The sequence below is a fragment of the Bombina bombina genome, chromosome 3, assembly GCF_027579735.1.
Source record: "Bombina bombina isolate aBomBom1 chromosome 3, aBomBom1.pri, whole genome shotgun sequence".
Taxonomy (NCBI): domain Eukaryota; kingdom Metazoa; phylum Chordata; class Amphibia; order Anura; family Bombinatoridae; genus Bombina; species Bombina bombina.
The window spans coordinates 815,427,861-815,454,666 of NC_069501.1; the positions used below are offsets into that span (position 1 = coordinate 815,427,861).

Consider the following 26,806-nt stretch of genomic DNA (forward strand, 5'->3'; position numbering starts at 1 on the left):
AAGACAGATACCCTTAGAATCAAGAGAAGCATTGGACTTATTAGAATGAATAAGATGATCTGTACATGATTTGAAAAATGGAGCAGGGGGGATTATATCAACCAGCTTGCAAAATATACATTTAATAGTAGGAAAGTATTCAGAGGATCTAGCTTCTAAGGGACTAGTTATAACAGAAGAAGGGACAAGACCAGTAAGCTCCATAATGAATAAAAGATTAACAAGCAGGTAATGAGAAAATCAAACGACAAACAATGATTTACACATCATAAGAACATTAAAAGACAGGATAATCAAATGTAACCTTATAGCCAATAATGCAGCGCTTAGTAATGAAAATCTTACCCCCTCACCCTAGGCTTAAAGGAAAACTGAACCCAAATGTTTTCTTTTGTGATTCAGATAGAGCATGCAATTTTAAGCAACTTTCTAATTTACTCCTATTATCAATTTTTCTTCGTTCTCTTGCTATCTTTATTTGAAAAAGAAGGCATCTAAGCTTTTTTATTGGTCCACCAATCAGCAAGAACAACCCAGGTTGTTCACCAAAAATGGTCCGGCATCTAAACTTTCATTCTTGCATTTCAAATAAAGATACCAAGAGAATGAAGAAAATTTGATAATAGGAGTAAATTAGAATGTTGCTTAAAATGTCATGCTCTATCTGAATCACGAAAGAAAAAATTTGGGTTCAGTGTCCCTTTAAGCAAGTTTAAGGAGCGTTAAATATCCATATAGCATTGATGAGTGCTAACCTGACATTAGGCCAAAAAACACAAACACGCTAAAAAAAACTGACACATTGTCAAATAGAGCGCCTACTACTGCACGCGAGACAAGCATAGATTAATAAATTGCGCGAAAAAAGCTGATGCACACTAAAAATCAAAAGGCACAAAATAAATACATATGCAATTTTAAACCCACATTAGGGAAATAAGGTATCTGATTACCCATGCCAAAATGCCAGGCTAAGATATACCCATAAGTGAGTACAGACTAATAGCCTACAGGCTAAGCAGGTGCAAAACAACATCCCCACACTTATCTGATAGGCATACACACTACTGGACTTACCATAAGCAGAGAAGAACTGCTTCCAGTAAACAGCCAATCCAGTGCTGTACGCATAACAGCAAAGGATCTAAATACATGAAGTGTAACATTGAACAGGAGGAGGCTAAGGACCGGTCCCCACGACACATGGAAGCCCTGTGACTAACTACCATAGGGTGTTTTAGTGCCACTACCCATGCTCCGAAGACTTCTCTCTGTCCAAACAGTAGCTCTTCACCTTCCTCCTGCGAAGGCAAAGACAAGACTAATATACAGTAAGGTGTAAGGGGTTTTAAGGGCTCCCAGTGGTCAGGAGTATAAATCCCAGAAGTAATGGATTGTATACTCTCCCCACCTTTATGAAAGAAATATATATTTAAAAATACTAAGAACATGTTCTATTATGTGAAGAACATCAGAATGTTAAATATTTACATTGAATACATAGTACAAATCATTATTAAAATTGATTAATAATTATTTTTAAAGTTTTAAGGTATTTGAGTGGAGTGTATATAAGTGTTTATATGTTTACATATGCAGGGCCGCCACTAGAAATTTTGGGGCCCCTGACTTAACCATTGATCAGGGCCCCCTTAATGTAAGGTGATACATACTTAGTCAGAAGGCAGTAACATAACTTGATGTTGGGACCTGATGAACAATGTCAGGATATGTGTGCAAATTGTTTTTAACTATTAGCATTTTATGTATTTATTTTACATCTGTAACACTTTGGGTGATGGTCCCGGAGGCCTGTGGTGGATCAACTTGGGAGTTTTTTTAGAGGCATCATGTACTAATAGACAAATGATAAGTATAAGGCAGATTAAGATTCAACTGCCATTGATAGGCGGTGTACCCAGCAATTAGGAGTGTAATACTGATGTTTGTGGATATGTCATTTGACATCCTAGCGTAGATAGGATCCATGTCAGGTATGGATAACACAATTTATGCTTATCTGATAAATTTATTTCTCTTGTGGTGTATCCAGTCCACGGATCATCCATTACTTGTGGGATATTCTCATTCCCAACAGGAAGTTGCAAGAGGACACCCACATCAGAGCTGTTATATAGCTCCTCCCCTAACTGCCATATCCAGTCATTCGACCGAAAACATGCAGAGAAAGGAGAAACCATAGGGTGCAGTGGTGACTGTAGTTTAAATGAAAAAATTACCTGCCTTAAAATGACAGGGCGGGCCTATGTCCATTGCCGCTACAATTAAGCCGATTACTTCCATGCACTGAGCCACCGAAGGGCGCGGAATGGAATGAAGAACACGACAGGAATTTAGAAGCTTTGATAACCTGGACTCCGTCAGATAAATTTTCATTTCTACAGAATCTATCAGAGTCCCTAGGAAGGAAACTCTTGTGAGTGGGGATAGAGAACTCTTTTCCTCGTTCACTTTCCACCCATGCGATCTCAGAAATGCCAGTACTACGTCCATATGAGACTTGGCAATTTGGAAGTTTGAGGCCTGTATCAGGATGTCGGGGCCACTGCTATGCCCCACGGCCTTAGGACCGCCAGAAGCGACCCTAGAACCTTCGTAAAGATTCTTGGGGCTGTAGCTAATCCAAAGGGAAGAGCTACAAACTGGTAATGTCTGTCTAGAAAGGCAAACCTGAGAAACCGATGATGATCTTTGTTATCGGAATGTGAAGATAAGCATCCTTTAAATCCACTGTAGTCATATATTGACCCTCCTGGATCATAGGTAGGATGGTACGAATAGTTTCCATCTTGAATGATGGAACTCTGAGGAATTTGTTTAAGATCTTTAGATCCAAAATTGGTCTGAAGGTTCCCTCTTTTTTGGGAACCACAAACAGATTTGAGTAAAAACCCTGTCCCTGTTCCTCCTTTGGAACTGGATGGATCACTCCCATAACTAGGAGGTCTCGTACACAGTGTAAGAATGCCTCTCTCTTTATCTGGTTTGCAGATAATTGTGAAAGGTGAAATCTCCCTTTTGGGGGGGAAGCTTTGAAGTCCAGAAGATATCCCTGGGATATAATTTCCAACACCCAGGGATCCTGGACATCTCTTGCCCACGCCTGGGCGAAGACCGAAAGTCTGCCCCCTACTAGATCCGTTACCGGATAGGGGGCCGTTCCTTCATGCTGTCTTAGAGGCAGCAGCAGGCTTTTTGGCCTGCTTACCTTTATCCAAGGTCTGGTTTGGTCTCCAGGCCGTCTTGGACTGAGCAAAAGTTCCCTCTTGTTTGCATTAGAGGGAGTTGATGCCGCACTTGCCTTGAAGTTTCAAAAGGCACGAAAATTAGACTGTTTGGCCCTTGATTTGGACCTGTCCTGAGGAAGGGCATGACCTTTTCCTCCAGTGATATCAGCAATAATCTCCTTCAAACCAGGCCCGAATAGGGTCTGCCCCTTGAAGGGAATGTTAAGCAGCTTAGATTTTGAAGTCACGTCAGCTGACCATGATTTAAGCCATAGTGCCCTGCGCGCCTGTATAGCAAAACCAGAATTCTTAGCCGTTAGTTTAGTCAAATGAACAATGGCATCAGAAAACAAAGGAATTGGCTAGCTTAAGTGCTCTAAGCTTGCCAAGTATGTCATCCAATGGAGTCGCTACCTGTAAAGCCTCTTCCAGAGACTCAAACCAGAACGCTGCAGCAGCAGTGAGAGGAGCAATGCATGCAAGGGGCTGTAGGATAAAACCTTATTGAATAAATATTTTCTTAAGGTAACCTTCTAATTTTTTATCCATTGGATCTAAAAAAGCACAACTGTCCTCGACAGGGATAGTAGTACGCTTTGCTAAAGTAGAAACTGCTCCCTCCACCTTAGGAACTGTCTGTCATAAGTCCCGTGTGGTGGCGTCTATTGGAAACATTTTTCTAAAAATAGGAGGGGAAGAGAACGTCACACCTGGTCTATCCCATTCCTTATTAATAATTTCTGTAAAACTTTTAGGTATTGGAAAAACATCAGTACACACCGGCACTGCATAGTATTTATCCAGTCTACACAATTTCTCTGGCACTGCAATTGTATCACAGTCATTCAGAACAGCTAAAACCTCCCTGAGAAACACGCGGAGGTGTTCAAGCTTAAATTTAAATGTAGAAATATCAGAATCAGGTTGCATCATCTTTCCCGAGTCAGAAACATCACCCACAGATTGAAGCTCTCCTTCCTCAGCTTCTGCATATTGTGAGGCAGTATCAGACATGGTTCTTAAAGCGTCAGTATGCTCTGCATTTCGTCTAACCCCAGAGTTATCTCGCTTACCTCTAAATTCAGGTAGTCTGGTTAATACCGCTGACAGTGTATTATCCATGACTGCCGCCATGTCTTGTAAAGTAAACGCTATGGGCGCCCTAGATGTACTTGGCGCCATTTGAGCGTGAGTCCCTTGAGCGGGAGTCAAAGGATCTGACACGTGGGGAGAGTTAGTCGGCATAACTTCCCCCTCGTCAGATTCCTCTGGTGATAAATTTTTTTAAAGACAGAATATGATCTTTATTGCTTAAAGTGAAATCAGTACATTTGGTACACATTCTAAGAGGGGGTTCTACCATGGCTTTTAAACATAATGAACAAGGAGTTTCCTCTATGTCAGACATGTTTGTACAGACTAGCAAGCTTGGAAAACACTTTAAATCAAGTTAACAAGCAAATATAAAACACGGTACTGTGCCTTTAAGAGAAACAAATTTTGTCAAAATTTGAAAAACAGTGAAAAAAAGGCAGTAAATCAAACGAAATTTTTACAGTGTATGTAATAAGTTAACAGAGCATTGCACCCACTTGCAAATGGATGATTAACCCCTTAATTCAAAAAACGGATCAAAAAAACGATAGACGTTTTTTAACAGACACAACAAACTGCCACAGCCTGCTGTGGCCCTACCTTCCCCAATAAACGACTTTGGAAAGCCTTTGAGCCCTTTAGAGATGTCCTATAGCATACAGGGGACTCCTGAGGGAAGCTGAATGTCACAGTTTGTAATTTTAACTGCACCAACTGTAACTTTTACACTACAACAGTGGAAAGCCTCAGGAAACTGTTTCTAGGCAAAATTTAAGCCAGCCATGTGGAAAAAACTAGGCCCCAATAAAGTTTTATCACCAAAGCATATATAAAAACGATTAAACATGCCAGCAAACGTTATATATTGCAATTTTATAAGTGTATTACCCCTGAGAGTAAGCATGATACCAGTCGCTATTAAATCACTGTATTCAGGCTTAACTTACATTAATCCGGTATCAGCAGCATTTTCTAGCATTTTCCATTTCTAGAAAAAATTTAACTGCACATACCTCATAGCAGAGTAACCTGCACGCCATTCTCCCGCTGAAGTTACCTCTCTCCTTAGACATATGTGAGAACATCAATGGATCTTAGTTACAACCTGCTAAGATCATAGAAAACTCAGGCAGATTCTTCTTCTATTTACTGCCTGGGATAAAATAGTACAACTGCGGTACCATTTAAAATAACAAACTTTTGATTGAAGATAAAAAACTAACTATATTTCACCACTCTCTCTTACTACCTCCATGCGTGTTGAGAGTTGCAAGAGAATGACTGGGTATGGCAGTTAGGGGAGGAGCTATATAACAGCTCTGCTGTGGGTGTCCTCTTGCAACTTCCTGTTGGGAATGAGAATATCCCACAAGTAATGGATGATCCGTGGACTGGATACACCTTACAAGTGAAATATTAGTTTTATTATATATTGGAATCTCACTTAGGTTATTTGACACTTGTACACTTTCACAAGATAGTATTAGTGATATGAGAATTGGATGAATAGATGTAATTTTGGCGAAGTGTGCCTTCATAAATGAACAGAGTATAAGAACTCACTTTTGAATTTTGTTTTTCACTTAGATGTTGAGGGATAGTCCCCATTAGACCTATGACAAATAGGCAATATTTGGGGACATTTTTTTCCCCTTCTTCTTCCCCCCTCCCCCTTTTTTTGAAAAAGGAGTGAATGATGGATTGACTCAGCTCTGTGACATTGCAGAGGTATAACTATTGGAGGTGTAGTTCTAGCTTTGTTGTATGTATCTTGAGTTAGATATCGAGATATATATATTAATTTATTTGGAGTATGATAGTGATAGGGTACTATTATTGCACTTAGGGTTCTCATGGTATTTGTATACAATAAGCACTGTAGTTTATATATGATCTGCCTATATGTGGGGTATATGAGTGGGACCTGATGTAGGTCCTTGGATTGACAGATGCAGATACACAAGTTCATATACACTATAATAGGTTGCTATGGGCATATACTTATATACACGCTCACCTGGGATGCTACTAGTGAGATTGTATTATTGTTAAGGGAGTAGCACGGCGCAGCTATACTCCCACTTGGGGCATAGCTAAATTGACTGATCCATCAGGGATTCCCTGATTTGGAGGTTGATAAAACAGAATTTATGCTTACCTGATAAATTTCTTTCTCCAACGGTGTGTCCGGTCCACGGCGTCATCCTTACTTGTGGGAATATTCTCTTCCCCAACAGGAAATGGCAAAGAGCACAGCAAAAGCTGACCATATAGCCCCTCCTCAGGCTCCGCCCCCCAGTCATTCGACCGACGGTTAGGAGAAAAAAAGGAGAAACTATAGGGTGCCGTGGTGACTGTAGTGTATAGAGAAATAAATTTTTCAAAACTGATTAAAAAACCAGGGCGGGCCGTGGACCGGACACACCGTTGGAGAAAGAAATTTATCAGGTAAGCATAAATTCTGTTTTCTCCAACATTGGTGTGTCCGGTCCACGGCGTCATCCTTACTTGTGGGAACCAATACCAAAGCTTTAGGACACGGATGAAGGGAGGGAGCAAATCAGGTTACCTAAACGGAAGGCACCACGGCTTGCAAAACCTTTCTCCCAAAAATAGCCTCCGAAGAAGCATAAGTATCAAATTTGTAAAATTTGGCAAAAGTGTGCAGAGAAGACCAAGTCGCTGCCTTACATATCTGATCAACAGAAGCCTCGTTCTTGAAGGCCCATGTGGAAGCCACAGCCCTAGTAGATTGAGCTGTGATTCGTTCAGGAGGCTGCCGTCCGGCAGTCTCATAAGCCAATCGGATAATGCTTTTCAGCCAGAAAGAAAGAGAGGTAGCAGTAGCATTTTGTCCTCTCCTCTTACCAGAGTAAACGACAAACAAAGATGAGGTTTGACTAAAATCCTTTGTTGCCTCTAAATAGAACTTTAAAGTACAGACTACATCTAAATTGTGTAACAAACGTTCCTTCTTTGAAACTGGTTTCGGACACAGAGAAGGAACAACTATTTCCTGGTTAATATTCTTGTTGGAAACAACTTTTGGAAGAAAACCAGGCTTGGTACGCAAAACGACCTTATCTGAATGGAACACCAGATAGGGTGGATCACACTGCAAAGCAGATAATTCAGAAACTCTTCTAGCAGAAGAAATAGCAACCAAAAACAGAACTTTCCAAGATAGTAACTTGATATCTATGGAATGTAAAGGTTCAAACAGAACCCCTTGAAGAACTGAAAGAACTAAATTTAGACTCCAAGGAGGAGTCACAGGTCTGTAAACAGGCTTGATTCTGACCAAAGCCTTTACAAAAGCTTGTACATCTGGCACAGCTGCCAGGCGTTTGTGTAACAAAACAGATAAAGCAGAAATCTGTCCTTTTAGAGAACTCGCTGATAACCCTTTATCCAAACCCTCTTGGAGAAAGGAAAGAATCTTAGGAATTTTAATCTTACTCCAGGAGAATCCCTTGGATTCACACCAACAGATATATTTTTTCCATATTTTATGGTAAATCTTTCTAGTCACAGGTTTTCTGGCTTGGACCAGAGTATCTATCACTGAATTTGAAAACCCACGCTTGGATAAAATCAAGCATTCAATTTCCAAGCAGTCAGCTGCAGAGAAACTAGATTTGGATGTTCGAATGGACCTTGTACTAGAAGATCCTGTCTCAAAGGTAGCTTCCATGGTGGAGCCGATGACATATTCACCAGGTCTGCATACCAAGTCCTGCGTGGCCACGCAGGAGCTATCAGAATCACAGAGGCCTTCTCCTGTTTGATCCTGGCTACGAGCCTGGGAAGGAGAGGAAACGGTGGAAACACATAAGCTAGGTTGAACGACCAAGGCGCCACTAATGCATCCACTAGAGTCGCCTTGGGATCCCTGGATCTGGACCCGTAGCAAGGAACCTTGAAGTTCTGACGAGACGCCATCAGATCCATGTCTGGAATGCCCCATAATTGAGTTAACTGGGCAAAGACCTCCGGGTGGAGTTCCCACTCCCCCGGATGGAAAGTCTGACGACTCAAATAATCCGCCTCCCAGTTGTCTACTCCTGGGATGTGAATTGCAGATAGGTGGCAGGAGTGATCCTCTGCCCATTTGATGATCTTGGATACCTCTCTCATCGCCAAGGAACTCTTTGTTCCTCCCTGATGGTTGATGTAAGCTACAGTCGTCATGTTGTCCGACTGGAATCTTATGAATCCGGCCTTCGCTAGTTGAGGCCAAGCCCGGAGCGCATTGAATATCGCTCTCAGTTCCAGGATGTTTATCGAGAGAAGGGACTCTTCCCGAGACCATAGACCCTGAGCTTTCAGGGAGTCCCAGACCGCGCCCCAGCCTAATAGACTGACGTCGGTCGTGACAATGACCCACTCTGGTCTGCGGAAACTCATTCCCTGAGACAGGTGATCCTGAGTCAACCACCAACGGAGTGAGTCTCTGGTTACCTGGTCTACTTGAATCTGGGGAGACAAGTCTGCATAATCCCCATTCCACTGATTGAGCATGCACAGTTGTAATGGTCTTAGATGAATTCGAGCAAAAGGAACTATGTCCATTGCTGCAACCATCAATCCTACTACTTCCATGCACTGAGCTATGGAAGGCTGCAGAATAGAGTGAAGAACTTGACAAGCGTTTAGAAGCTTTGACTTTCTGACCTCTGTCAGGAAGATCTTCATTTCTAAAGAATCTATTATTGTTCCCAAAAAGGGAACTCTTGTTGACGGAGACAGTGAACTCTTTTCTACGTTCACCTTCCACCCGTGAGATCTGAGAAAGGCTAGAACAATGTCTGTATGAGCCTTTGCCTTGGAAAGAGACAACGCTTGAATTAGAATGTCGTCTAGATAAGGTGCTACAGCAATGCCCCTCGGTCTTAGAACCGCTAGAAGGGACCCTAGCACCTTTGTGAAAATTCTGGGAGCAGTGGCTAAACCGAATGGAAGAGCCACAAACTGGTAATGTTTGTCCAGAAAGGCGAACCTTAGGAACTGATGATGATCTTTGTGGATAGGAATATGTAGGTACGCATCCTTTAAATCCACGGTAGTCATATATTGACCCTCCTGGATTGTAGGTAAAATTGTTCGAATGGTTTCCATTTTGAACGATGGAACTCTGAGGAATTTGTTTAGAATTTTTAAAACCAGAATTGGTCTGAAAGTTCCCTCTTTTTTGGGAACTACAAACAGGTTTGAGTAAAACCCCTGACCTTGTTCCACTGTTGGAACTGGGTGTATCACTCCCATCTTTAACAGGTCTCCTACACAATGTAAGAATGCCTGTTTCTTTATCTGGTCTGAAGATAAGCGAGACATGTGGAACCTTCCCCTTGGAGGAAGTTCCTTGAATTCTAGAAGATAACCCTGGGAGACTATTTCTAGTGCCCAGGGATCCAGAACATCTCTTGCCCAAGCCTGAGCAAAGAGAGAGAGTCTGCCCCCTACTAGATCCGGTCCCGGATCGGGGGCTACCCCTTCATGCTGTCTTGGTAGCAGCAGCAGGCTTCTTGGCCTGTTTACCCTTGTTCCAGCCTTGCATTGGTTTCCAAGCTGGCTTAGCCTGGGAAGCGTTACCCTCTTGTCTAGAGGCTGCAGAGTTAGGAGACGGTCCGTTCCTGAAGTTACGAAAGGAACGAAAATTGGACTTATTCTTAGCCTTAAAAAGCCTATCCTGTGGGAGGGCATGGCCCTTTCCCCCAGTGATGTCTGAAATAATCTCTTTCAATTCTGGCCCAAAAAGGGTCTTACCTTTGAAAGGAATATTAAGGAATTTTGTCTTGGAAGATACATCCGCCGACCAAGACTTTAGCCAGAGCGCTCTGCGCGCCACAATTGCAAACCCTGAATTTTTCGCCGCTAACCTCGCAAATTGCAAAGCGGCATCTAAAATAAATGAATTAGCTAACTTAAGTGCGTGAATTCTGTCCATGACTTCCTCATATGGAGTCTCCTTATTGAGCGACTTTTCTAGTTCATCGAACCAAAAACACGCCGCCGTAGTGACAGGAATAATGCACGAAATTGGTTGGAGGAGGAAACCTTGCTGAACAAAAATCTTTTTAAGCAAACCCTCCAATTTTTTATCCATAGGATCTTTGAAAGCACAATTGTCCTCAATAGGAATAGTCGTGCGTTTGGCTAGCGTAGAAACTGCCCCCTCAACCTTAGGGACTGTTTGCCATGTGTCCTTCCTTGGGTCGACCATGGGGAACATTTTCTTAAATATAGGAGGTGGGACAAAAGGTATGCCTGGTTTCTCCCACTCCTTAGTCACTGTGTCCGCCACCCTTTTAGGTATCGGAAAGGCATCAGGGTGCACCGGGACCTCTAGGAATTTGTCCATTTTGCACAATTTTTCTGGAATGATCAAAGAGTCACAATCATCCAGCGTAGTTAGTACCTCCTTAAGTAAGGCGCGGAGATGCTCTAACTTAAATTTAAACGTCACAACATCAGGTTCTGCCTGTTGAGAAATTCTTCCTGAATCAGAAATTTCTCCCTCCGACAAACCCTCCTTCACTGCCAATTCTGACTGGTGTGAGGGTATGACAGATAAATTATCGTCAGCGCACTCTTGCTCTACTGTATTTAAAACTGAGCAATCACGCTTTCTTTGAAATGCTGGCATTTTGGATAAAATATTAGCTATAGAATTATCCATTACTGCCGTTAATTGTTGCATAGTAACAAGCATTGGCGCGCTAGATGTACTAGGAATCGCCTGCGCGGGCATAACTGGTATTGACACAGAAGGAGAGGATGATGAACTATCCCCACTACCTTCATTTGAGGAATCATCTTGGGCAACCTTATTAAATGTGACAGTACTGTCCTTACTTTGTCTGGACGCCATGGCACAATTATCACATACATTTGAAGGGGGGGCCACCTTGGCCTCCATACATACAGAACATGATCTATCTGAAGGTACAGACATGTTAGACAGACTTATACAGGCTATTAATGCAATAAAACCGTTTTTAAACAAAACCGTTACTGTCTCTTTAAATGTTAAACAGAGCACACTTTATTTCTGGATATGTGAAAAACTATGAAGGAAATATCCGATCTTTACCAAATTTGCACCCTAGTGTCTTAATGCCTTAAAAGTATTGCACCCCAATTTTCAAGATTGTAACCCCTTAAATGAGGAAACCGGAGCCGTTTTATCAATTAACAACTTTAAACCCACTACAGTCCCAGCCACAGCGTTTGCTGCGGCTACACCTGTCCTTGGGGGTTATTCGACTCAAAAATAAGCCTTCCAGGAACGTTTTTAATGGCCACCAGACCCTCTCACATGAAGCTGCATGCACTGCATCCGCAATTATGGCGCGAAAATGAGGCTCTGCCTACTAGAGTGAAAGGCCCTTCCTGACTGGGAAGGTGTCTAAACGACTGCCTGGCGCCTAAAAACGTTTCCCAATTATTCTCAGGTTTAAAATCACTTCAAACCGTATATAAATATTGAATAAAGCAATCGATTTAGCCCACAAGAGTGTCAACCAGTATATAGCCCATTAATAAGCCTTCATTCTGTTATGAATCTAAGAAAATGGCTTACCGATCCCAAAGAGGGAAAATGACAGTCTTCTAGCATTACACAGTCTTGTTAGAAAATGGACTAGTCATACCTTGAGCAGAAAAGTCTGCAAACTGTTCCCCCCAACTGAAGTTCTCTGGGCTCAACAGTCCTGCGTGGGAACAGCAATCGATTTTAGTTACTGCTGCTAAAATCATACTCCTCTTTAAAACAGAACTCTTCATCCTTTTCTGTTTTAGAGTAAATAGTACAAACCGGCACTATTTTAAAATAACAAACTCTTGATAGAAGAATAAAAAACTACAACTAAACACCACATACTCTTCACCATCTCCGTGGAGATGCTACTTGTTCAGAGCGGCAAAGAGAATGACTGGGGGGCGGAGCCTGAGGAGGGGCTATATGGGCAGCTTTTGCTGTGCTCTTTGCCATTTCCTGTTGGGGAAGAGAATATTCCACAAGTAAGGATGACGCCGTGGACCGGACACACCAATGTTGGAGAAATATAGTAGTAAAAGCATGGGTGTGATGCACGCCCACTGTGGATATGACTAAGGTGGTTGGTCCGCATAAGAGTTGTACCCGCCCACAATAAGACGGTTGTAAACAACTAGGGATGTCCTATGATATGAGTGATTTGGGCTGTGTATAAACAAGATATTAGTATTGTGCATTTGAACTTGAGGGTTGTGGTTATTTACCAGCAAGGTAGGGTATGGTTGTGTTTCATGTTTAAATAGAGAATCTCCAAGCATGGATCATATTGACGTTAGCCACTCCCAGTGGGGGTGTTATCAACATGGCTTTGTCCGACATGAGGGGCCCGCTGATAGGGATATCGATGCGCATGTCAATGGGAGTAGTAAGAGATATTAGAAGTACAATGCTGAATATGTGGGGTGCTTCATAGGGTCCTACATGTTAGGTATGCTAATTGCCGTAAGCTACAACTCGCAACCTGAGGAAGGTGAGGGAAGTGACTCATTAGACAGAATGGCAATAACACTTAAAGCTTAGTGATTGGACAACATCAGGAGGTGTGAGATTCCCTGGAGATGATGATTGGCTGTGGTTTACTCTTATGAGTCCCTGATGAGGAGATTGTAAACGTAATGATTAGGTGGTTTTCTGTTTAACTCCATTTTATTTTGATCCCCTGCAGGCCTTGGGATAAGTGTACACATGTTTATATTTCACATTAAAGGGACACTATACCCAAATTTTTTCTTTCGCGATTCAGATTGAGAATGCAATTTTTAGCAACTTTCTAATTTACTCCTATTATAACATTTTCTTCATTCTCTTGGTACCTTTATTTGAAATGCACAAATGTAAGTTTAGATGCCGGCCCATTTTTGGTGAACAACCTGGGTTGTCCTTGCTGTCCAGAGTACTGAAACCAAAAAAAGCTTAGATGCCTTCTTTTTCAAATAAAGATAGCAAGAGAATGAAGAAAAATTGATAATAGGAGCAAATTAGAAAGTTGCTTAAAATTGCATGCTCTTTCTGGAATACAAAAGAAAAAAATTGGGTTCAGTGTCCCTTTAATCACAATGAAATCATTCAATTTTTATTTAATTATTAATACACAGTCAGTGTATATACTTACTTATAATTGACACGCGGTCAGCCTATCACAATGATTGATTTTTTTGCACACGGACTGCCAGGATTGGCTGAATTTAGGGGGAGGGTTTCATAGGCCTTTAAATGTTTGTTATTCACAAGTGTTGGTTGTCAGAAGAAGGGACTGTGTTTTTGTCCCGAAAAAAATCACAAATAAAGATTTATTAACACAGACGGCTGAAGACCAGTGAGTGCTTATGTATTGATGCTATATATATATATATATATATATATATATATATATATATATATATATATATATATATATATATATATATCTCCACTAGAATGTTTACAACCCGGGAGGAGAATTTAAAAAAAACAACTGCATAGCAGTTAAATGTCGGCCACGGTGGCTGGCTTCTTCACTGAGTGATTAGGGATTACTGTACTGCAGAGGCCCTAAGGCTGGATTGCTAAACTCAGTGCACATCAGCACCCCATGTAATCCCCATAAGCCCTCCTCTGTAACCTACATAAGCCCCATCAGCTCCCACTGTAACCCCCAATAGCACCCCCTGTGTAACCTACATAAGTCCCATCAGCTCCCACTGTAACCCCCCCAATAAGCAGCTCCTTTAACATCATAAGCACCGATGTAACCACCATCAACCCCCAACCCACCTAAGTCCAAGCGCACCCCCCACCCTGTAACCCGCATCAGCCACAGCGCTCCCCAGTAAGTCAGCTCAATGTCGCAAGGCGGGCACGGTAAGTCGGTGGCGCGCGATGGAGCAATTTGGTACAGCTGATTTTAGGAGGTTGGGCCTCTTGCGCATGCGGAGTGACGTCACTGGAAGTGACGTGGTTCCAAATTCCGAAGAGTTTTACAATTCGACACAACACCAGCCTTCCTGTTCATCATAGGTGATGTCAAAGGGGGCGGGGCTAAAAATAGCATACTCTTGCGGTTTTAAAACCGCAGCGATTAATCTCGTTTTTAAATCGCATATGCGATTAATCGTACAGCCCTAATATATATATATATATATATATATATATATATATATATATATATATATATATATATATATATATATATATATATATATATATATATTTAACAAATTCCAGTTCAGCCCTCCAGTTCGGCAACCGCCTGGGTACAAGGATACAAATGGATAAGCAAACAAAAGATGCACTCACAGGTCTTTTTCACACACATAGGATTTAATGTAACGTTTTCGGGATTCAAAACCCCTTCATCAGCATACAAACATGTAAAAACCAAGCTCTTTTATAGTGTATAGTGTAGCAAAGAAATACACAAACCTAGTGATCTCCAAAAGTGCGCCAAAAGATCCGTGTTTGGAACGCATACTGCGTTCCACAGTGATAGCCGAAACCGGAAGTTCAATTACATCACTTCCGGTTTTCACCTGTGTTAACAAAATTGAACATAATTAATCATAAGTGTATCAAATACAATTTAAACATGACGAACATGAATAACAAGTTTACATCTTAGTGTCAACATGTAGAAAACAATGTGTGGAGCCAATTTAATGGGATAACAAATAATGTAATACGATGTGTACACTGTGCATTCACCATGGACACAACCTCCATGGTAACCATTGTTGTGAACTGCAGTACACAATCTGTGAAATGTGAGAATAATAGTGAAACTTAAATCGACTCATATTAATAGAAACGAATGTAACCCTAGGCCGTTATGCTGAAACCTGGGATTAATCACCCAAATTATTTACATATATACAAACAAATAAGGGTTGAATTTATGAAACAGGGACCTGTTTTCAAAATTACTGTTTGTGGTTATGAATCTTCATAACCTATTAAAAACACGAACAGGATGATATCTTAATGCTTATGATGGTAATCATGTTGCATAATAGTACATGCAGAGAGACAAATAATAACGTTAGCATGTTATTATAAGCGAGGGATGGCTATAGTAATAGCCATTATACTCCTACGTGAGAACAATGCCGTATGATATATACGGTACACAAAATGCATATCAAACTTGTACATTTAGAAAAAACAGATGTATGAATCTATATATAAAGCATAAGCCATAGTATGGCAAATAAAAGGGTGCACAATAGTATGTTACCGGAATAAATGCAAAGATATATTCCATTAATGTCTCAAAATTATGTGAAATAGAGTCATAATATATGACCTAACCAACCAAAAAATTATTAAGTGCATGAAAAGTCAGAGTAACCCGACTAAAGGATCCCCATCCACAGTGCTGTGGGTAACGTGCAGATCACACCCAATCAAGGGAGTGATATTGCATGATACAGACACAGAGCCACCATGCCCACTCAAAGTACCCCAAGTATGTAGCACATTTGGTTAGGATCATAGGAGGCTCTTGAAATCTGGCATGGTGTTCAAGCCACCCGGTTGTATGGTGCCCAGTCTGAACATCCATTGAGCCTCACATCTAAGTAGTTGTTTGTTACGATCACCGCCCCTCTCCAATGCAGGTACATGATCGATTAAAATGTAGCGAATGGAGGAGATTGAATGTCCCTTGTTGGCACAGTGTCTCGCCACTGGTTGTTCGAGTCACCTTGTTTTAAGGCAGTCCTTATGGCATGCCGATGATTGGCCATGCGCTCACGTAGTGAGCCCGAAGACTTGCCTACATAAAAACTGGAGCATGGGCAAAATAAGAGATACACTACGTGTGTAGTAGTGCACGTAATGAAGTGTCTGATGGTAAATGTCCGGTTTGTATGTGGGTGATGAAACGTTTTAGTACCAATGAGGCCATTACAGGTCGTGCAGCCTAAGCATCGATAGGAGCCTTTGATGTTGCTTCTAATTCCAGATGTATAACTCAGTTTGGGATCTGTCATCATAAGTAGATCTTTGAGGTTTGTACCCCTCTTAAAGCCCACCATGGGTCGTAGGTTACTTGTGAATGGCAATTTTGGGTCTGAGGACATAATGGGCCAATGTTGGCGAAGAATTTGACCAGTTTTTTTGGTTGCAGGTGTAAAAGTAGTGGACATGATTAACTTGTCTGATGTATCCCTCTTAGGTTTAGGTTGAATTAATTCTGATTGTGTTAATGTAGACACAGCTTCCATGGTTTCTTGAATCACAGATGTTCTGTAACCCCTGGAACGGAATTTCTCACCCACTCCTGCCAGTTGGGAGACCTCAGTCGCAATATTAGAGTTATTGCACATGGTTCTGATGAATTGCAATTTTACAATACCCTTCAATAGTGCTGGGGGATGGCAGCTGTCCACCCTAAGTATGGAATTGCGGTCGGTGGGTTTATGGTATAGTGTAGTGCCAAGGCAACCTGAATCCTTAAAAACTGAAAGGTCTAGAAAATTGATGGTCTGGTCATCCACTGTCATTTTAAATCTGACAGTACTCTGTGTTGTTATAGTACTCAAACCACCTCTTGAGTTCCTCCAGACCCCCCCCGCCACACCAAAAAAATGTCATCGATGTATCTGTAGTAACAGATGATGGATGCATTATAGTTATTCCACAGATACATGTTTTTAAACTGTGACATATAGATGTTGGCGTATTAGGGGGCCATGGAGGAACCCATAGCCATACCAGTTATCTGTAAATAAAAATTTATTTCGAAACAAAAGTAGTTCTTGAATAAACAGTACTCAATGAGGGAAAGCATGTACTCCACCGGAGGACCCTCATAAAGAGGGTTGCCAGTGAGGTGTTCCTGTACAGCCCTTAACCCTCCATGATGAGGTATAATGGTATACAGGCTGTTGACATCCAGACTAACAAGTAAATCATCTTGCTGGATGTCAACAGTCCACACCTTTCTGATGAAATTGTTAGTATCCATGATATACGAACGAATCTCCCTTACCACTGGTTGAAGGAACACGTCCACAAATTGTGCAATTGGCTGGGTAAGCGACTGCCTTGCTGACACAATTGGGCGGCCCGGTGGACAGTCCAACCTCTTGTGGATCTTGGGGATCGAGTATAAGATGGGTGTCTTAGGATATTTAGTTATGCAGAAATCGCATATGTGTTCGGACAGAAATCCCTGTTCAAACCCTAATGTGATAAGGCTGTCTAATTGTAATTTATACACACCTGTAGGATCAGTAGACAATTGTGTGTATGTATGACTATCAGCCAATTGTTCCAGGATGTCTGCTCTATAATCACTAAAATCCAAAAGGACAATGGCTCCGCCCTTGTCGGCGGGCCTGATGACAATGGAAGAGTCATCCATTCAAATTCTCCAGGATGACTTTTCCATTGTCATCAGGCCCACCGACAAGGGCGGAGCCATTGTCCTTTTGGATTATAGTGATTATAGAGCAGACATCCTGGAACAGTTGGCTGACAGTCATACATACACACAATTGTCTACTGATCCTGCAGGTGTGTATAAATTACAATTAGACAGCCTTATCACGTTAGGGTTTGAACAGGGATTTCTGTCCGAACACATACGCGATTTCTGCATTACTAAATATCGTAAGACACCCATCTTATACTCGATCCCCAAGATCCACAAGAGGTTGGACCGTCCACCAGGCCACACAAATGTGTTGGCAAGGCAGTCGCTTACCCAGCCAATTGCACAATTTGTGGACGTGTTACTTCAACCAGTGGTAAGGGAGATTCGTTCGTATATCATGGATACTAACGATTTCATCAGAAAGGTGCGGACTGTTGACATCCAGCAAGATGATTTACTTGTGAGTCTGGATGTCAACAGCCTGTATACCATTATACCTCATCATGGAGGGTTAAGGGCCGTACAGAAACACCTCACTGGCAACCCTCTTTATGAGGGTCCTCCGGTGGAGTACATGCTTTCCCTCATTGAGTACTGTTTATTCAAGAACTACTTTTGTTTCGAAAGACATTTTTATTTACAGATAGCTGGTATGGCTATGGGTTCCTCCATGGCCCCCTCAAACGCCAACATCTATATGTCACAGTTTGAAAACATGTATCTGTGGAATAACTATAATGCATCCATCATCTGTTACTACAGATACATCGATGACATTTTTTTGGTGTGGCGGGGGGGTCTGGAGGAACTCCAGAGGTGGTTTGAGTACTATAACAACACAGAGTACTGTCAGATTTAAAATGACAGTGGATGACCAGACCATCAATTTTCTAGACCTTTCAGTTTTTAAGGATTCAGGTTGCCTTGGCACTACACTATACCATAAACCCACCGACCGCAATTCCATACTTAGGGCGGACAGCTGCCATCCCCCAGCACTATTGAAGGGTATTGTAAAATCGCAATTCATCAGAACCATGTGCAATAACTCTGATATTGCGACTGGGGTCTCCCAACTGGCAGGAGTGGGTGAGAAATTCCGTTCCAGGGGTTACAGAACATCTGTGATTCAAGAAACCATGGAAGCTGTGTCTACATTAACACAATCAGAATTAATTCAACCTAAACCTAAGAGGGATACATCAGACAAGTTAATCATGTCCACTACTTTTACACCTGCAACCAAAAAAACTGGTCAAATTCTTCGCCAACATTGGCCCATTATGTCCTCAGACCCAAAATTGCCATTCACAAGTAACCTACGACCCATGGTGGGCTTTAAGAGGGGTACAAACCTAAAATATCTACTTATGAAGACAGATCCCAAACTGAGTTAAACATCTGGAATTAGAAGTAACATTAAAGGCTCCTATCGATGCTTAGGCTGCACGACCTGTAATGGCCTCATTGGTACTAAAACGTTTCATCACCCACATACAAACCGGACATTTACCATCAGACACTCCATTACGTGCACTACTACACACGTAGTGTATCTCTTATTTTGCCCATGCTCCAGTTTTTATGTAGGCAAGACTTCGGGCTCACTATGTGAGCGCATGGCCAATCATTGGCATGCCATAAGGACTGCCTTAAAACAAGGTGACTCGGAACAACCAGTGGCAAGACACTGTGCCAACAAGGGACATTCAATCTCCTCCATTCGCTACATTTTAATCGATCATGTACCTGCATTGAAGAGGGGCGGTGATCGTAACAAACAACTACTTAGATGTGAGGCTCAATGGATGTTCAGACTGGGCACCATACAACCGGGTGGCTTGAACACCATGCCAGATTTCAAGAGCCTCCTATGATCCTAACCAAATGTGCTACATACTTGGGGTACTTTGAGTGGGCATGGTGGCTCTGTGTCTGTATCATGCAATATCACTCCCTTGATTGGGTGTGATCTGCACGTTACTCACAGCACTGTGGATGGAGATCCTTTAGTATCCCTATCTTTTAGTGGAAGCCTGGCTTGTCTCGACGGGTTACTCTGACTTTTCATGCACTTTTTGGTTGGTTAGGTCATATATTATGACTCTATTTCACATAATTTTGGGACACAAATGGAATATATCTTTGCATTTATTCCAGTAACATACTATTGTGCACCCTTTTATTTGCCATACTATGGCTTGTGCTTTATATATAGATTCATACATCTGTTTTTTCTAAATGTGCAAGTTTGATATGCATTTTGGATACCGTATATATCATACGGCATTGTTCTCACGTAGGAGTATAATGGCTATTACTATAGCCATCCCTCGCTTATAAAAACATGCTAACGTTATTATTTGTCTCTCTGCATTTACTATTATGCAACATAAGCATTAAGATATAGTCCTGTTCGTGTTTTTAATAGGTTATGAAGATTCATAACCACAAACAGTAATTTTGAAAACAGGTCCCTGTTTCATAAATTCAACCCTTATTTGTTTGCATATATGTAAATAATTTGGGTGATTAATCCCAGGTTTCAGCATAACAGCCTAGGGTTACATTTGTTTCTATTAATATAAGAGTCGATTTAAGTTTCACTATTATTCTCACATTTCACAGATTGTGTACTGAAGTTCACAACAACGGTTACCATGGAGGTTGTTGCCATGGTGAATGCACAGTGTACACATCGTATTACATTATTTGTTATCCCATTAAATTGGCTCCACACATTGTTTTCTACATGTTGACACTAAGATGTAAACTTGTTATTCATGTTCGTCATGTTTAAATTGTATTTGATACACTTATGATTAATTATGTTCAATTTTGTTAACACTGGCGAAAACCGGAAGTGATGTAATTGAACTTCCGGTTTCAGCTATCACTGTGGAACGCAGTATGGGTTCCAAACACGGATCATTTGGCGCACTTTTGGAGATCACTAGGTTTGTGTATTTCTTTGCTACACTATACACTATAAAAGAGCTTGGTTTTTACATGTTTGTATGTTGATGAAGGGGTTTTGAACCCCGAAAACGTTACATTAAATCCTTTGTGTGTGAAAAAGACCTGTGAGTGCATCTTTTGTTTGTATATATATATATATATATATATATATATATATATATATATATATATATATATATATATATATATATATATACTCAAACAATAGTTCAAAAGTTGCGCACACAGAGTCCAAACGTAGACAAATCTAGTAATAACTAGAAAATAACAGTACCTGATGCATGCTGAAAAATCATCTCACGGAGAAAAGGAGGTGTATTCCGTTGTAAGAGACCTGCAGCTGCGACGCCCTGAGCTTGTCTGAAGCGGCTCCAAACAGTAATTAGTGATCCAAAGATAGGTGGGCGCCTTACAGCGCAATAAGGACTCCAATGATTAGTAAAAAAATATGAAACTTTATTTCGTTGAAGGGTAAAATCATGACAGCAAAAAAAGCAGCTGTTGAAGCACTTTAAAATGGAATAGACACAATGTCAGCGATCAGACCTCACGTAGACATGTTTTGTGCGGTTTGCGCACTTGATCAATGCATATATATACACACATATATATATATATATATATACACACACACACACATATATATGTATATATATAATCCAAAGTGCAAAAAGTTTGCAGGGGCGGTAGTCCGTTTAAAACATCAAAATGTATTCATTCTCCCAAAAAATTGAATTAAAATAACATATGGAAGATACCAAATGAGTCATCAGTAGAATCACAGCATAAGAAACCGCTTCAGAAGTTGAAGGAGCAGACTTCGAACAGGGAGCATATCTGTACACAGACACATATACATACACACACACACACATACAGGAAACGCCTTTACTTTCAACTTGTAATACGGGCACAATTTAGCATGGTCGCGATATTGTAATCTAGCTCATATTGAGCAGACCACATTAATATTTAAGAACGAATATGTGACTTAGTTGACAACTTTCTTCTCAAAATTAAGCACAAAAGGAATTTTCAACTTCAAGCCTAACTGTGCCTCAACTAAGGGCCCACATACTTTGCTTTGGTTTGTTTGTGTAAATTAGATGTTCCTGTACTGAAGAAAAACAAATATCTTATGTTTATGAGGTATGTCACTGTTCCCCATTAAAGAGTTGCATTTCCTAATGGATTTAAAATCAAAATAAACAGCTTTAATTTATACTTTTTTTTCATGAAAAAAACTTAAATTATGCTTACCTGATAATTTTCTTTTCTTCAGATGGAAACAGTCCACAGCTGCATTCATTACTTTTGGGAAATAAGAACTTGGCCACCAGGAGGAAGCAAAGACACCCCAGCCAAAGGCTTAAATACTCATCCCACTTCCCTCATCCCCCAGTCATTCTGCCGAGGAACAGGGAACAGTAGAAGAAATACCAGGGTTAAAAAGGTGCCAGAAGAATAAATAATAACATAAAAAAAATACGGGTGGGGAGCTGTGGTCTATTTCCATCTGAAGAAAAGGAAATTATCAGGTACACATAATTTAAGTTTTTCTTCATAAATGGAAAGAGTCCACAGCTGCATTCATTACGTTTGGGAAAACAATACCTAAGCTATAGAGGGAGGGTACAATAGGCGGCCCATTCTGAGGGCACCAGGCCTGAAAACCCCCCACAACCCAACCAAACCCCACTTCGTCTGAGCCGGGTAAAAAAACTAGAAGGAAAAGACCCCAAGGACACTGATCTGCAGATAGTCCGAAAGCCTAACTAGAGACCATAAAGCAGACTCACTGAGCCAAAACTCCTCCAGGAGAACCGACGCCAAGCAGTCGGTCCCTACACAACCCTTATTAGTACAGTACCAAAATCCCCAAAAGGTAGAGGACAAGGGTGAGCCAAAGGGATACCCAAAAGGTACAGCAAGATCCAAGAAAGGAAAAACCCCCTTCAAAAGAAGGCCAAGTCCACAGAGACCCGAATGGATCCCGAGAACAAGTGAGGACGACGCCCAACCCACAAGGAGCCATCGGGCATCATCAAGGAGAAGAAACATCTCCCAAACATTGTGCAACAGCACAGAAAGACAGCTGAAGACAAATTCCTCAAAACGTCAGAACTCAGAGACTGAGCAAACAGAAAAATTCCAAGTAGCAAACTCAGAAAGATAAACAGCCGAGTGCAGTAATATGCTGCCATCCGTAGGAAGACACAGAGAAAACCCTATCCATAAGGAAAAAGCGGACGAACAAAATAGCAGATTGCCTAACCTCCAAGACAGAGGACACACTCCAGGCAATCCAGGCCGCCAGGCCTACTCACAGATCTCAAAGGGGGAGAGGCACAGAACCTCTAAAAAAAAGGTCCACTGGCACCCCCAAGACCTAAGGATGAGCAACAGATCTCAGATCCTACACCTAACCGGACCAGCCCAAGCAACGGCAGATCTGAAGCAAGGGAACAGAAAGGAACCCCAAAACCGGCCCTCAAAGGGGCGGAAGAATGGACACAGCCACTTCAACCTAGAGACAATCGAGCAGGCATTAGACCCAAGGAGATCTAGCAAAGCCACCCAACTAAAGTGTCAATGCGGAGCCAGCAGCTCGCCAGATGGAAAGGAACAACTCAAAGAGCAGACCAATCCCCGAACCAGATACAACATCTGTTCCAACCTCCTGAACACAGAAGAGGCCCCCCCAAAAAAAAGGAACCACACCTCCGTAAGGAGGACAACGAGCCCCCTGAAGAGGAGAGCATTGATAAACACCTGCCCATAAGACAGGAAGTCATAGGAAGAACCGAGAGAACACAAGGCCACGTCACTGACAAACACGGAAAGAACCCCTTAAAACACCATCATGCTAGCACACATACAGGCACAAAAGTGACAGCTGAGCAACCGCAAGCCTTCCGCTTGCTAGACAGGAAAGCCCACCATCAGGTCACATTAGTTGGCTGTACCAAGGGAACCGTATCGTCCGGCACAAGACAAGCCCCAAGGAGCCCTGACTCTCCGTAAATCTGGCCAAGTTGTAAAACAGAACAGCCAGTACAAGGGCTAAGCCCAAGGACCCTGGAAACTGGAACCCCCAGGCCAGTCCTAGGATCACAATGTCCGGTAACAACCCACAGCGGGATTCACAAAGAGAAAACGCGGAGTAAAACCCTTGACAACCGGAAGATCAGGAAAAGAAGCCCAGGCCCACAAATGTTTAGATTAAACATGCTTCCAGGAACATAAATTTGTTTGATATAAAAAAACAGACCTCCCAGGGAAAACTCCAGAATAACCTGGATAACAAGAGCAAGAAGCCCTTGCAAGTCAAGACCCAAAGGGAAGAGACCACCCCTTGCAGGAGCCCAAGACTCCAAAGAGCCAAGGCCTCCCAAGGCCATAAAAGGACACTAGAGCTAACAGGCGTCCAAGCAACATTAACATGATTGTGCTTGAAAAGCACGGCTAATCCCACTTAAGAGACTCAAGGCGCTGCTCATTTCATCAACCTCGAAAGGAGGAAAGGCTGAGTAGACCTTGCCGGGGATCAAACTAGCAACCCTCGGTTTACTACAGTACAGAGTAGCCACAGAGCATTAGTATGCTGAGCTAGCTGTCCAGCTAGCCACGAGCTCTAGACACAAGGGGAACAGTGAGGACAAGTCACCCAAACAGAGCAACAGCAAGCCTCCACATCACCTCAGATTCTAAGTCAGAAGACAGTAAAACATGGGTTTGGATGCCACCTGGATGGCAATACCTGAACCATATAAGTGGAAAACCACTAGGACCTCTTCTATCCCAAGAAGGAGATGCTCCTTAACCGGAGCCCAAAAAGACCTCACTGTCTAATGTCTCGAAAAAGGAACAACCAACTCCAGAAGGGAATCCAAGTCCCCCGAAGGTGACCCAATCCACAAGGATAACGGACAAAGTCAAAGAAGGTCTCAATGAAGAAGAGAACCACTAAAGGAACAAGTCCAAAAAGGACAATTCCCAGGGCCTCCTAAAGGCAAAATCACCCGACCGGCGGAAAAGAGGCGCTAAACCCTCTAACCTTCCTACCACATGGAAAGGAATACTCTAGGTTCTGAGGGTATCAGAAGCAACATAGAGTGACGCAGCAGATTCATAGACGGCTATTTAAGGACTAAAACAATTCCGAGAGCCGCAAGGACCCGCAAGTCCTCTTGAGAATGCTTAGCTGAAACTTGTAAAACAAATAACAAGAAACATAAATAATATTGAGAGCACTCGGCACCTCAACCTGACCAGCAAGGTTCAATAGGCGCCACGTGTCTGAATAAGCCACGAGACAGAAGATCTGAACCCAAGCAGGACCAGCCTGCAACCAGGGTCATAACTGTCAAGCTGGCTAAATCCGCCCTCAGAGGGGGAGGAAGCAAAAACAGACAAATATGGGACTAACGTGTCCCGAACAACTTCCCTAGAAGAACGAGTATCGATCCCAGAGAAAGTTCCCGCAGGAAACATAGTATGAAAAATATAATTCATCCTAACCGGAAAAAATAAAAATAAAATAACAGGCAACCCGAGGGTTAACGTCCATGAAGAACAGAAAGATCCACAGGACCAGCACAACGGAAACCCTGTTCCTCCAACAAAACTGGGAAGGATCTTGATAACAAGACTTAAAGGAGATTACGTCATCCCCCCATGTCTAACGAGGTGAGCCATTTGAAGGCGGAGACTGATGAGTCCCATAGCCGAGAAGGATAGGGTCCCCAAACAGCTCAAAAACATGCGAGTAGAACACGAAGGCAAGCCAGCCTGTAACGAAAAGGCACAACACTCAGGAACAGTTAAACCCGCAGGGAACTGCACATGCCCTCCGGTGGCCGAGAGACCTGGGGCAATAGGGCACAAGCACAATCACAAATAAACATCTGGACTTTGTAGACGAGCAAGCACCAAAAGCATGTAAAAGCGAAAACGAGCCACAGCCTCCGGGGGGAACAATCCACCCTCCGAGGAGGAAAAAAACATAACCTGGGTTACCTGAATGTGTAGTAGTAGTAGGGAGTGGTAGGGAACTCGCCTCCCGGAGGACAGGGGCCCCTGAGGCGGATGGCTCAGTAGTCCCTTGAATCTCCGAGCCCGAGGAACAAGGCGCTCTAGGACGGCCTAAAGAACATAACTAACTGACCTGAGTCAATGGGGCCAATTCGCATTCGTCACAGGACGAAGAATCTGAATAAGAAAGTTGAACAAATCTCAACATCAGCATCCTCCATAACTGGATAAAAGACACAAAAAAATGGACTATATATAAAACAAACGGCACCTGACACCCACATAGGCTGGGGCACGCACCACCTCCTATGAACCAGACACCAGCAGACTAGATTCTCCGTCGCCACACAGTCAGGAATGTGGAAATGTGAGACCAGAACATAGACACGACCGGTCACAAGGTGAACCGTACAGTCCAAAAAAAGTGCGCCCAACCGTTAGGTCGCGTCACTTCGAAAGGCCGTTATGTTCCAAAAAGCCACAAGCCCAGTTAACACTAGACATAAGCAGATTGAATCACATAACAAACATGAGTCCCACTGAGACCCTGTATTTTTCATGTGAGTTCGCAGGAACAAATGAGTTACAGTACAATCATGAAGAAGTAAAATGAAACAATCTCATCAGAATCTATGATATGGAACAGGAACACGGCCCTTCAAGTGTGACGGATAGTAGCCTTGAATCCGCAATGGACTTGAGAGAAGAAAGCAGGCAGCGAAGGGAAGTTCGACAACGCCGATTGCTTGTGGGGTTGTTAAAATGAGTCAGGATGGTTTCGCAGAAAGACTCTTCCTGCATCTCCGGACTCTAACCTTCATCCAAGCCCTCACTGAGAGACTGACAGGATTACTTAAAACTCCCGTCCCATGTCGAAGAGTACTATCCTCCATAAGAGACGAAAACAAACTTCTGATACTTCTCTGCCAACCTCCTGGGACGAAAGGCAAAGAATGACTGGGGAATGAGGGAAGTGGGAGGAGTATTTTAGCCTTTGGCTGGGGTGTCTTTGCCTCCTCCTGGTGGCCAGGTTCTTAT

At 42.3% G+C, this 26,806-nt stretch overlaps 1 protein-coding gene across 2 annotated transcripts in view; it reads right to left on the reverse strand.

Moving 5' to 3' along the window:
- Positions 1-26,806, reverse strand: part of TMCO3 (transmembrane and coiled-coil domains 3) — a 162,359-nt gene that overhangs the window by 40,918 nt on the left and 94,635 nt on the right. The window lies entirely within an intron of this gene.